The sequence below is a fragment of the Rhipicephalus microplus genome, chromosome 8, assembly GCF_043290135.1.
Source record: "Rhipicephalus microplus isolate Deutch F79 chromosome 8, USDA_Rmic, whole genome shotgun sequence".
Lineage (NCBI taxonomy): Eukaryota > Metazoa > Arthropoda > Arachnida > Ixodida > Ixodidae > Rhipicephalus > Rhipicephalus microplus.
Genome location: NC_134707.1, coordinates 41,783,864 through 41,797,663, shown reverse-complemented (window position 1 = coordinate 41,797,663; position 13,800 = coordinate 41,783,864). Strand labels below are relative to the sequence as shown.

The 13,800-nt window shown below is 45.9% G+C and overlaps 1 long non-coding RNA gene across 1 annotated transcript in view; it reads left to right on the top strand.

Annotated features, from left to right (window-relative positions):
* The first annotated feature begins 3,182 nt into the window (after nt 1-3,182).
* Nucleotides 3,183-13,800, top strand: part of LOC142768969 (uncharacterized) — a 155,867-nt gene continuing 145,249 nt past the window's right edge. Inside the window, exon 1 of the long non-coding RNA XR_012885586.1 lies at nt 3,183-3,463. This is a non-coding gene — a long non-coding RNA (uncharacterized LOC142768969). The remainder of the gene's footprint in view (nt 3,464-13,800) is intronic.

The following is a 13,800-nucleotide window of genomic DNA, read 5'->3' as shown; positions in this document are numbered from 1 at the left end:
GATACCACGCTTCTCAGAAGAATGACGAAAAATGGCATAGCGAATGCCGGCCTACTACCCAAATGTTTATTACTAATGCCCTAGTGGGTACCAAGCAAGTGTGCTTGCAGTAGTTACCCAATGAGTGTTTTGAAAAGGCTCTGAAAGGCCGCTCTTCTAGCTTTCGCTGTGACTGTGCTGCGCCTACCGCGCAGGCTTGGCGTTTGTACAAATATGAAAATTTGATATAATTGTAAACACGACTTATTTTGCTTGTAGCTCTGCCGCGGTGGTCTAGTGGCTAAGGTACTCGGCTGCTGACCCGCAGGTCACGGGCTCGAATCCCGGCAGCGGCGGCTGCATTTCTGATGGAGGCGGAAATGTTGTAGGCCTGTGTGCTCAGATTTGGGGGCACGTTAAAGAACCCCCGCTGATCGGAATTTCCGGAGCCTTCCACTACGGCGTCTGTCGTAATCATATGGTGGTTTTGTGACGTTAAACCCCTTATATCAATCATCATCTTTTGCTTGTATGCTCAAAGTATGTTTCTTCACGAAATGTGCGGCCCATGGTAGGGCTTCTTGCTCTGCCTTAGTAGAGTACGAAGTGCTCTAAATCACCGACCACTTTTCCTAAGTACATGTATCTTTATTTCTTATTTTGTTTGTTTTAACTCCTGCGAAGCGCTGGAAGCGGCCGACTTGAGTTCGTATCACTTGCCTCCGATCCTTATTGCCGTTCTCTCGATGATATTGCAACTTTAATCGAGCCGAGTTATTTCGTTTGGTTGGCGTGCCACCTTGCAGAAAAGATAAAAAACAGAATGTTGTGGCGGGCAGAGAATGGAAGCCGCAGTGAGCTGTGCCGGGCAATGCATGCGTTCGACGAAGATGGCTAAATTGGGCAATGTGTTTTTCGCGGCTGTGCGCTGTGTCAACTCGGGGATTTCCAGTTCCTTGGGGGTCTTTTTAGGTATCTCGACCCATTAAGTATTTAATGTATATGGACCCATTATTCGATCAGGTACTGATTTTGCATGACAAGAGTATACTCGGTTTTCAGCAAGCCTGACTGGACTGACAGCAGTACAGCGTCGCTAAACACGGCAGCTAAGCTGCTGTCGGCAAAATTCGTTGAATGAAAGGCTTGAATTCGTGTTCGCTTAGCTACGTAGTATTCGCTTCTTTTACTTTTTGCATGCTGCTCAAATACTGGTAAATATAGACTCCTTACTGTTCAAGAAGTTTATGTAGCCATCATTTGAAACTTTGTGATTCCTTAGTTCCAATACTGTCAACCAAATACATGCCGTGGACTGAGCGCTTCTATAAATCATTACAGGGATTGTCGCTGGAGCCAACGTTCTGAGCTTTTCTTAGTCATGGTAGCGCTGTTGCCCTGACGAGGACAGGTGAACTTGCCGAAACAGTGTTTCAAGCAACGTTCTTTCTTGCAAACTTTCTGAGAGCTTCAAGCTTATTAAGTGCATCTGAACATCAGTCCTGTTTGGTAGTGAAGTTCTGTAAGCAAAGTATATGCGCCGTGGTTGAGTCAAATACGATGTGTCCCACACAGGATTGTTGATAATTCTTGCATTGATTGCAATATTGTGGGTTGAATGTTCACTCATTATGTCCACGTGAAAGTTGTAAATTAAAGCTGCTTCTATCGATTGACACTTTCGCTCTACGTGCATGTGTTTTTTTTTCAAATATATATGCAAAACGTGCGTGCAGTAAAAAACATAATTTTATTGTGTCAACCAAGTTTCATCTTACTGAAAAAAATTGACGACAGATCCACGAGGTGAATGATGATGAGATTGGGCGAAGCTCCTAGAAGTAATACCGGGAAATTTTCTTCCGTTAATTGGCTTGGTGATATGCACGCTTCCTCGCCGCTTCCCATTGTCGAACGTTTTCAAGATCTGCTTCGCGACGTTGACGTGCTGCCTCGGCCTGTCGTCCCCGAACGGAAGGATCCTGCCGACGCTGACGTGCCGCTGCAGCTTCTTGTTCACGTACGGTAGGATCTTGCCGACGCTGCCTTGCTGATGTGGCTTCTTGTTCCCGTACAGCAGGATCTTGGCGGCGACGTCGCGCAGCTTCCCGGCGCGCTTCTGCCTCGCGTGCTCTCACTTCAGTGTCCTGTCGGCGAGCGCGTGCCGCCGCTGCCCTGTGCGCCCGCCTTTCGGCATCCTTATCCATACGTGCACACACCGACGGCAACGAGCATCGGCAACTACAAACCTGTATCGATATGGTTTTGATTATAAAACCATTGCTTTAGAAAACACCTGGCGTCTTTCATTAAGCAGCTGGTGTCTTCTTTTTGTTTTGCTTTAGAAACATCTGGCGTCTTTTCGTTTTGCTTTTAGAAAACATCTGGCGTCTTTCGTTGGTTTATTTCATCATTCAATGGCGTTTTGAACAAAATTTTTCTATTGTTTATTCACGAACAGGAGAAATCTCACCAGGCAGTACCTTGGAGGTAAACAATGGCTGTTACTGGGAATGAGAGACAGCTGAAGTCGGCTTTTAACACTTCTACTAACGTTTGCTACTGGAACATGCCAATGGCTGCTAATGGGGAATGAGAGATAGAAGAATTTGGCTTTTAGTTAACGCGCACGCTGCGAATTTTTTTTTATTGTTCAACAATGCACAGAAGAAAACTCCCACCGGCACCACCTTAGATGTCAACGCGTAAGACTGGTTACACACTATGACTACGACTACGAGGGACTAACGGGTGCCGATATAAGGAGCTTCGCCCCTAAAATTCATCAGCTTAACTTTCGCCACTTCGGCACACAAGAACAAAATAATACAAAATTTTACGAATGGATGCATTGACCAAGCGGCCAGTGGACCTGAAACAAAGCACGAGTGCATTCCGCTTGCATGCTAAGTGAGAAAGGCTCCTTCTCTCGGTTTCTCGTTCTTCCCCTTTACATGATGACCTCACCAGTGACGTCATAAAAGAAATATTCTGTTTGTGATTTAATTCTGGTAGGATTCCCGGCCACCAGCAGTGGTAAAAGCAGCGCTGCCACTGCGTATCAGCATGCGAGGACAAATGCACGGGAAGTATAGGGAGTTTTCGCCCCCAGGTTTAATCTTCACCACGTCGACTGCAACCTTCGTCATCGTCACGACCACGTGACTAAATTAATCTTTGGGTTTCCATGTGCCCGATCTGCGTACTAGCATGAGGCGCGCTGTAGAGGAAAGCTCTGTAAATTTAAATAATCTTGCGTTGTTCGGCGTGCCATGACCCCGCGCATTACACGGGTCTTAAGCAATCTGCCTTGATCGAAATCCTACCACCCTGGCGCCGTGAACTTGGCCTGCACCACTTGGACTGCTGTAATTTGTCATGAAACCGGCAACCACTCAGAGGAGTGTTTCAACCTAGCTAGGCCAATTCTTAACGGCGATGTTACCGGACTTGACGCCGAGATGCAAGGCACGGCAATTCAAAGGTATGTCATGTCGATAGAACTTTCACTAAGACAGTGTTGTGCACTTCGTTTTAGAGCATTTGAGCGCGCCCCACTCTGGTACGCCGGAGAATGCCCGGTGATGGCTGTTCGCTTAGCCATGCGCATGGTTCCTCGTCAGTGGGTGGGTGAGCGAAGGCCAACTGCGATGAACCATGGTCAATGGTTCGTCGCAGGTCAATGTACGGGGCAGATTTTACGACCCCCCCCCCTTTCTTTTCCCTTTGAACAGAGGGGGGTCTACTCCTCCGTGCGCACGGTTATGGCTACTAGGTCCTAGATGTTGTGTTTCCCGGCATGTGCAGCCTAGCGGGCATGAGGCTCAGCGTTGTTGGTGTGTCATTTTCAGTACAGCTGTGTTTTTATTGTTAATTAATTTGTACAGTGCTGAAAAATACAAATGGTACACACATAGATACCACCTACGCTTGCTCTTTTCAATGCAAAGCATTTTTTAGCACAATAAAGGCACATTACCGTTTTATTCAATTCATCTACTATCTAGCCGCCTACTTGTGGGTGCCCTCGTGATAAGCTGTATACTTGGGGTTGATTAAAATTGTTATGGAAGGCACCAGGCTCGGACTAGTTGTTACTGATTCATAACGTTTGTAAGCGCGAAAGGCACGTTTGTAAGGCGAGCGCTTGTCCTGTGTCCTTAGCTTGTCTTACGTACAAGCGTGAGCGTAAGTGTGCACACCGCAGGATCACGTGGCCGAAGGCATCGACGCGCTATCTAGCGACCAGATGCCTGCTACAATGCGCATGCGCATACTGTAGTATCATTAGGCCTTTTATGTCGCTTTCTCCGACGTGCTCGTAGCCAAAACGACACGTGGGTGTCGCTGTCTTTCATCCATCGAATGTGCGCCGTTTTTCTTTTTTCTTTTTTTGCGTAGCGGCCGCGACGGTGCATGTTCAAGCGCTGGGCTCGAGTCGTTATTTATACTGCTTTATTAGGATAACTAAGCGTAGCCAGCCTTGCAAAACCTGAAGCTATGCACAGAAAATTAGGTTTTCTCAACGAAGCTCGCCTCTGTTGCGTTAGGCTAAATTTAAATTAGGTGAACCTAGTTGAGGGAATGTGTGTAGCGGAATACAATATATAGTTTAGCGCGGTATCACCTCATAAGATCGGGTATAAAAAACTGAAAGCCCAGTCAAGGTTGCTGTTTTTATGTTCAATGACCGCCAAACTTCGACGTGCCCTGCTGGGTCGAAAAAAGTGCCCGTACAGCTAAACGGGTGAATATGTGGCGTTTAACGTCCCAAAACCTCCATATGGTTATGGGAGACGCCGTAGTGAAGAGCTGCGGAAATTTCGACCACCTGGAGTTTTTTTAACGGGCACCCAAATCTGAGAACACGGGCCTGCGTTTTCACCGCCATCGAAAATGCAACCGCTGCAGGCGGGATTAATTCTCGCGACCTTTGGGTCAGGAGCAGAGTACCTTAGCCACTGGACCACCGCGGCGGGGCTTCGTACAGCCAGGGCCAATGAAGCATAGTCGATCATTGTATTATTTAGTTTAGCCGAGCAAAATTACCCCAAATAAGGCAAACCTTATCGCGGCCTTTTAATCTAAGTCAACTTCCCCATGGGCCTGGAGGTGCTATACCCTGCAAGATATTAACAATTACTTAATGACACTGTACAAATTAGGCTCATTTATGTCTTATTAGTGTCACTTACCACGCGTAGTTATGGTTGAATAATTAGTGTGATATTCATTGACACAAAAATGCTGAAGTTTAATGTGGCAGAAAAAGCTAAATAGACGTAACTAAGCTAATAAGGCAGCACCATGGTAAGCATAGAAAATGCGGTTATAGTATGAGTGATCATGTCATCGTCATCCTAGTCTGATTATATTTAGTGTAATTGCGCAAGTTCTAATAAAACAAATAAAATAATTGATGTGAAGTTTGTATGAGCTCAGAAAATCGAAGTTGAAGAAAATAGTATTTACTCATCATCAAGTGTTATCTCATTAGGGTAAATAAAATCTCTTCAGCCTTAAGAATTATGTATTCCTACATATTGTAATTGTTTCTCTATAACTAGGCTAATTTGAGTTAAACTTGGCTTAACGCAACTAAAGTAAGCTGAGCTGAGAAAACTTTATTTCCTGTCCTTGGCTTCATCAGGTTTTTTGAGGATGGCTACGCTTAGTTACTCTAATAAACCGGAATAAATAAGGACACGACCAGCTCCATCGTAGCCGCTACGTAAAGAGGAAAAAAATAATAGAAAAGAAATGGTCCAAATTTGATGGAGCAAAGACAGTGACACCCAGTTGTCGTTTTGGCTACGAGCGCGTCAAGGAGGGCGACATGAAAGGCCAACTGATACGACGGTCTGCGCATGCGCACCGCAGCAGGCGATTCGTCGCTAGATAGCGCGTCCATGCCTTCGGCCACGCGATCTTGTCGCCTGCACTCTTATGCTCACGTAATAAAGAAAAAAAAGCACTCTTATGCTCACGCCTGTACAGCCGCGATCACGTCTGTGTAGAGCACGCGAGGAGCTGGTTTTCACTGCGCGGGGCGAAACCTCGAGGCAGTTTCGGGCTCTAATGTGGTCAGCCTGACAGCCAGGTCACGCATGCTTTTGATGCAGCACTGCAGAGGTCAAGACTGCCTCGAGGTGTCGCCCCGCCAAGCGAAAACCGGCTCCTCGCATGCTGTACCAAGACGTGGCCGCGGCTGCACCTGCCTTTCGCGCTTACAAAAGTTGTCGTATGGGAGGGTTTGACGAATATGAAGGTGGTCATGAAACGACAAACCCGGAAATCCATTCGCTAATGTCGTCGAAACCTCTCTTCCGGGCGCGTGTGTCACATACCCGGATGCGACGGGCTGCTCTACGCGGGTATGCGCCACAGGTGTCTGAAAATATATATGTACCCATGAACGATGACAACAGACATTGGTAATTTACTTGCGAGAGCATTAAGCAACACCAACATCGTCAACGTTGTCCAGGTGAACTAGAAGTATTGTCGATAAGGGCGCAAGCAGGAATCGAGCCCAAGCGCTCTGTGTCGCAGTGAGGGATTTCACCACAGTTTTAAAAATGCTTTCGAAAAACACCCGATGCAGGCGCCATGTAAGAGGGTTAATTATGGTTGTCATTGGCAATATAATTTTATAAGGCAAAAACAATGGTCCAACACATTTACTCGTATCATACTGGCGTCACCGGGTCAACGGCAGTTGTGGTTTGTGTTCCCTTCCTTTTATAACAGTTTAATAAACGCGACGTATTTGTTCATTCAGATTGCTATTATATCCAAGCGTTGCTCGAACCAGGAGGAGCACGCTAATAAATGTGGCATATCATAATAAAAGCGTCAATTTTAGGTGTACTATGCGTTCGTCATAGTGGCGTATGTATATACGCCCCTATGACTGTATACGCCACTAAATCTTTAAAGACCACTGAATACGACGTTCCTGGTAAGACCACGAGGTGCCCACTACTCACTTTACATATGTCGATGTGTCTCGCAAAGCTTGGCCTAACGCTAAATATGCCGCCAAGGCAATCACTGGCCCGCTTCATCGCGCGAAGCAGATTCCCCCCAGACGTGGAATCTAATGATTATCTTGCGTGATAATTTTTCTTCCACATGCATCTTCACGTTCGAATTTATTTAATCTGCAATAGACCCTCATTCAATAGTCAGCGTTGTCATTATGTGCACTTCTTAGTCGTTCTTATTTTCACGAAGTACCACTCAATTGAACGATGAAGACCAATTAGCCAGGCTGTCAGTTAACGTTACGTTTTACCGAACATGCAGTGGGCCTCACGAAACTTGTAGCGCTGTGTGTGTGTGCGTCTCCTTTTGTGTCCTAGTCGTGGTGCGCTATACCCTTGTAAATAAATCCCAACCATCTAGCCCGGCAACGTGCCTTGGCGAATTTCGTTATCTTGCTGAAACGCGAACAGTGACTTTATTCACTGATGGAGTGAGCACAATGTGTTTTTTTTTTTCTGGCTCAATGTGTTTGCGAAATGGCTCTCAACTACTGCCACTCGTATATACAACTTTTAATTGGACAGGCGAATCCAGTTATATTTCTGCTGTGTTAGAGAAGAATACGATAACGAAGTGCTGCGTCGATAAGAAATCTACGTCCTAATTCGTCATAACAATAGCTAGAAAATGCGACTTAGAACTAATTATTTAGTGGGATCTGATATTTATGAGCTGGAGGATTCCTTCACGAATGGAGCTGCTCTGATTCGCTCCAGGTCAACTGAATTATTTGACGAGCAGGCACTAAACACACTGTTCGTAGAGGTCCCCGTTGTGAAATCGCAAAGTTTCAACCATAGTGCTTCAAAATTTACCTCTTTATCACGCATTTCGCGCCTAAGCCTCGGTAACATAAACAATAGGGGCCACCAACCTACGGCCGTTAGTGCATCATTACGTGGCCCCCGGTATGACGTCAAGACCCCACTCCATCTTCGTTTTCTCTGACCACTTCCTACCTGAATGCCAACCCGGCAGTTCTGAGCTAAAACCAGATTTTTTCTTGAAACAGTTAAATTCTACTGCAACAGTGTGAAATGCGTGCATAAAACCTTATATTTTATCAAGTTTTGTAGTACGTTGTTGTCAACTTCCAAACTTTCACTTTTTATCTACCAAGCCCCCCGCCCCCCCTGCATGCTTCGTCAATTTGCCGCCCGGCCCTCTCTTGTGCCAGCTTCGCGCAATTTACCCTTTCTCTCAAAAGGTTGCCGATCTCTTGCATGAACGATTGGCCCCTGCCCGAAAATGTTGCAGCTCTAAAAGCTCAGTGATACACTTGGTTCAGCACTTAAAGCTATGAGCGTATCGCTGCAGTATTTGGGACCTTGTGGCTGGGTCGCGATCCCTCACCTTTAGATCGCGTGGCCTCACGTTAACGTGTGCGCCTTCTTTGCGCTTCGCCCCCGCAGGGGCGCCTGCGCAAGTAGGCGTTTGGTGTGTAGCGACACCACGGACCCGAGCTAACGGGGGAATTTCTACTCCCTCCCACGCCTAGCCGTGCGTGGCTTTGCCGTGTCCGGGGAAAAGGGGATCCGGGGGGTTGAGCCGACGCTGGGTGATTGGACCGTTAAGGCCCCCCGGCAGAGCCAACACACCCCTTTGGCCCCGGCTTCACGTAGACGGCACCCCTGGGCTGACCCACCCAGGGGAAATCGGCAGTCGCCTTTTCCTATCTCTCTCTCCCTACATCTTCGTCTTTATCTTTTACTATTTATCTGTCCTGTCTTCTACTCTCTTCCGTTTACTTCCGATATTCATGGCGGCAAGGGTTAACCTTGTGTAGGTATCCCACCTTGGATAATTACATTGGGTTATAGTGACAGCGTACGGCTGGCGTCGGGAGGGCTTGTTTCAACAAGTCCAACCGCGTCCCCTTATTGGGCTCCGTGGTGGGTGGTCGCCGCTGTTACCAAACACATTCATACTTGTATGGCTTTACAAGCATCCGCCGACCTTGATCGGTCTCGCAAGAGAGGCCGCACCGAAGCAAGTTATCACGTCTCGAAAGAAACTAAAGTTACTTTCGCGAAGTACCACATTATCCACAGTGACAGCACACCTCTAGGAAAATTATCCCCATTTTTGGTGGCCAAGTGCCTAAAAGAAAAAATAGGACCCACATACAAAGCATCCAAAATGTCAAGCGGTGACCTCCTTTTGGAGCTAACCGAAAAAGACCAAGTGCCTAAGCTATCCCAACTAACCAGCATTGGAGAAACAGCTGTCACCGTTTCGGTCCATCGCTCTCTAAACACCAGCAGGGGAGTAATCTCTGAGGAAGACTTCTTAGGCCTTAGTGACGAAGAGCTCCTCGAAGGTTTCCAAGACCAAAACGTCATCAAAGTCCAAAGAATTGTAATCCGTCGCAATAATCAGGAAGTGCCCACCAAACACGTAATACTAACCTTTGGAACATGTGAAATGCCCACCTCTCTTAAGGCTGGGTACTTAAAAATAAATGTCAGACCCTACATTCCCAACCCCAGACGCTGTTTCAAATGTCAGAGATTCGGACACGCCTCGCACTCTTGCAGAGGCAAAGAAACATGCGCAAAATGCAGCGCAAACGACCACAAATCAGAAAACTGCTCATCCTCACCCCACTGTGTTAACTGTGACGGGGAACACCCAGCGTATTCCCGGTCATGCCCATGTTGGAAAAAAGAAAAAGAAGTGATCGCTCTGACCGTCAAAGAAAAAATATCATTCAGCGAAGCGCGAACACGGCTATCATACCTTTTCCACAGAAGTTACGCCGATGTGACGCAGTCGGGGGCAGCGTCACAAAGGCCTCAGGAGTCGACCGCTACCACACCCAGTGGTTCTATGGTGACTCAAACCGCCCCCGTAAAAGAAGCAGCGCCAGCTGCTCCATGCACATCAAATGGCCCGCAGACTCCGGTCTCCCTGGGCCCTAAACTCAATAGAGTGCCAAGGCCTGAGATCCGTTTCTCAGCGCCTCACTCGATCTTCCAGCGCCTCAGACAAGGCAATGGAGATCGACCACAAAACTCCGGTGTCATCGACACCGAAGGACAAGCGCTCTCTCGAGCGTACCAAACAGGACAAGGACAAAGTCCCAGTAACCACAATAAGTAAGCGATAACCGTAATGGTTATCGTATTTCTTTCTATTTCTATTTCTTAATATTGTCACCTATCATCTTTTATACCGATCAATCTCCAGAAGTATATTTACTTAACTTTATTCTGCCATGGCTTTTATCGTACATTGGAACTGTAGAGGCTTAATTCATAACTTAGGTGACATAAAGGACATCATTAACAAATTCTCACCAGTAGCCTTTTGCCTCCAAGAGACAAATCTTGGTGCAAAACACAGCCATTTCCTAAAAGGCTTCAAAGTTGCCCGAAAGGACCGCGAACATTGCAACCGTCTTTCAGGAGGAGTAGCCATAGTGGTGCAGGGCAGCACTCCTACGCGAGATGTCCAAATAAACACATCTTTCGAGGCCGTAGCCGTCACCATCCTATCATACAAAACCATCACCATCTGCTCACTGTATATCCCACCTCACACCCTTTTCACCACCAAAAACCTAGAAAATCCAGTGGAACAGTTGCCAAAACCATTTATCTTAGTTGGGGATTTCAATGCTCATTCAACTCTTTGGGATAGCGACAAAACTGACGCAAGAGGGCAAGCCGTGGAAGATTTCATTTTATCAAATGACATCTGCCTTCTTAATTCCGGTGCTTTTACCTACTTTTCACCAACCTCACGCACTTTTAGTTATTTAGATCTCGCCATGTGTTCATCGGGTATTTTTAATGATTTTAAATGGGACGTCATCAACACGTCTTATGGCAGTGATCATCAACCCGGCATCATAAAACTCATACCATCTTACCCAACTCTACCAAGCAGGCCACGCCGGTGGAAACTACAGATCGCGAACTGGCCAGTTTTCACAGAAAACGCTAAGCTCGATGAAGTTTTCTCATCGGAGCTTTCTGTTGAGGAACTAAACGAAGAGTTCGTCAAAGTTTTAATCTTAGCAGCAGAAAAAGCAATACCGCAATCATCCGGCATCGTACGCAAGAAATTCAACTTTTGGTGGACAAACGAGTGTACTGATGCCAAAAAACTACAAAATAAGGCCTGGGGAATTCTACGAAGATACCCCACATACGCCAACCTCATCAACTTCAAACAGGCAAAAGCCAGAGCCCGATTTATTCGAAGACAGGCAGAAAAAGATTCATGGCAAAAGTACATATCATCAATTAACAATTCAGTCATATCTAAACACATCTGAGACCAGGTGAGGAAGTTCAAGGGAGAGTACTACTCCTACACAATACCACTGCTTACAAGTCCAGACACACAATCAACACTAGAAGACCAGGCCAACCTATTAGGAGAACACTTTTATAAGGTATCATGCTCAGCAAATTACACCAATACATTCCTGAAATATAAAGAAAATGCAGAAAGACAAAGATTGCCTACTAGCAGTACCTCAAATGAAAGTTATAACCTTCCGCTTACGCTGCACGAATTGAACAGGGTACTTTCTGCCGGTAAAAAAACGGCAACAGGGTCTGACCAGATACACTACGCAATGTTGGCACACCTATCCCAAGCATCCGCGAAGGCACTTCTCCAATTCTTCAACAAAATATGGGACTCTGGCATAATGCCTGAAGATTGGAAAAAAGCCATAGTCATACCATTCCTAAAACCTGGTAAACCCCCAACAACCCCAAGTAGCTATAGACCCATTGCATTAACAAGTTGCCTTGCAAAAACTTACGAAAGCATCATAAATATTAGACTTACCTTCACTCTGGAATAGGAGCACCTAATAGACGCACACCAGTGCGGATACAAAAAGGGCTGTTCCACCACTGATCACATTGTTAGGCTGGAACAAGAAATACGACAAGCATTTCTACACAAACAGTTCTGTCTCTCGGTCTTCTTTGACTTAGAGAAAGCATATGACACAACTTGGAGATACGGAATTCTCAGAGATCTAGCTAACTTAGGGATTCGCGGAAGAATGATGAACTGCTTACACGATTTTTTATCGAATAGAGCTTTTCAAGTACGTTTGGGTACGGTACTGTCACGAATATTTGTCCAAGAAAATGGTGTACCACAGGGCTGCGTTTTGAGCACCACCCTGTTTATAGTGAAAATGAACTCCATCAACAGGACTATACCACGTACAGTCATGCACTCCATCTATGTTGATGATCTGCAAATTGCATGCCGAGCCTCCAGCCTATCATCTTGCGAAAGGCAACTCCAAATTACAATAAATCGGCTTACGAAATGGGCCGACCAAAATGGTTTCCGCTTTTCAGCCCAAAAAACCACAGCTGTTCTCTTTACGCAAAAGAGAGGATTGTTCCCTGAACCCGCGCTCAAACTATACAACATCAACATGCCGGTAAAACAAGAACACAAATTTCTAGGAATCACATTCGACCGAAAACTAAACTTTCTGCCACTCATAAATGCACTGAAAACTAAGGCAAACAGAGCACTCAATGTGCTCAAAGTACTCTCCCATAAACACTGGGGTTCCGATCGACTCTGCCTTATACGTATTTACCGATCTCTTGTACGCAGCATTTTAGACTGCGGATGCGTAGTCTACGACTCGGCGCGAAACTCATACATCCGCCGTCTTGACCCTATACACAACCTCGGCCTCCGTCTGTCAAGTGGTGCTTACAGAACATCACCTGTGCAAAGTCTATACGTAGAATGCAATGAGCCCCCTCTATGTGATCGAAGAGCTATACTAACCTTGTCATACGTTTTAAGAATAAGGTCGTCACCTGAACACATCTGCTATGAAATTGCCGCAAAATGTGACTCGCGCTCACACTACCTCAACAAACCGAACCTAATCAAATCACTTGTCCTACGTTTCTAGGAATACTGCCGCTTTTATACCATCCCTGATGAATCACTAGATGTCGCTATTAAACCACCAAGACTGCCGCCATGGTTTGACCTGTCACAGCTATGCGAATTTTCACTAAGCCGGTTCAACAAAAAAAGCACCCCACCAGAACACATAATCCAAGAATTTTATACACTTCAGCACGAATATAGGGCTTACGAAGAATTTTACACAGATGGCTCAAAAACGGAGGACCACGTGGGTATTGGGATTGTGACGACGAAAAGCGCAATTTCTGTGAAAGTACCTCATAGTTTTTCTATTTTTTCAGCTGAAGCTTATGCCTTGAGTGAAGCAGTTCGGAAAATCATCGCTCAAAAATACAAGAAAGCAATCATATACACCGACTCACTAAGCACACTAAAAGCACTACATATAAAATTCGAATGTGAGCCTATAGTAGGCGACATTCTAAACATGGTATACTTAAACAGCCAGGCAACCTGCATCTGTTTCTGCTGGGTCCCAAGTCATGTTGGGATACCTGGAAACGAAAAAGCAGATAAGTATGCTTCCCAGGCAGCCCATAAAACAGTAACAAAAGTAAAGATTCCCCTTAAAGATATCCAGAGAACAATTCGCCTGGCCCTACTAGCAAAATGGCAAAAGCGATGGGACACCTGCACGAACAATAAGCTCCACCTGGTTAAACCCACACTCGGGGAATGGAAGACCTGCTGTCACCAGCAACGGTTTATTGAAGTTGTATTATGCCGACTTCGCATTGGACACACACACTTGACACACAACTTCTTACTCGCAAAAGAAGAACAACCAACGTGTGAAAAATGCCAAGAAGTGTTAACACTTATGCACATCCTAATCACATG